Source organism: Octopus bimaculoides, chromosome 14 (assembly GCF_001194135.2).
Source record: "Octopus bimaculoides isolate UCB-OBI-ISO-001 chromosome 14, ASM119413v2, whole genome shotgun sequence".
NCBI classification, from domain to species: Eukaryota; Metazoa; Mollusca; class Cephalopoda; order Octopoda; family Octopodidae; genus Octopus; species Octopus bimaculoides.
Window position 1 is genome coordinate 7,072,270 of NC_068994.1, and position 204 is coordinate 7,072,473.

The following is a 204-nucleotide window of genomic DNA, read 5'->3' on the forward strand; positions in this document are numbered from 1 at the left end:
TATATATATATATATATATATATATATATATATATAGATCGATAGATAGGCAGATATACATACATCGTTTCTATGTTTGTTTTTCGTTGTTCGAAATATATATATACGTATATATATATAGAGAGAGAGACAGACAGACAGATATATATATATATATATATATATATATGTATATAAACAGACAGACAGACAGATATATATATA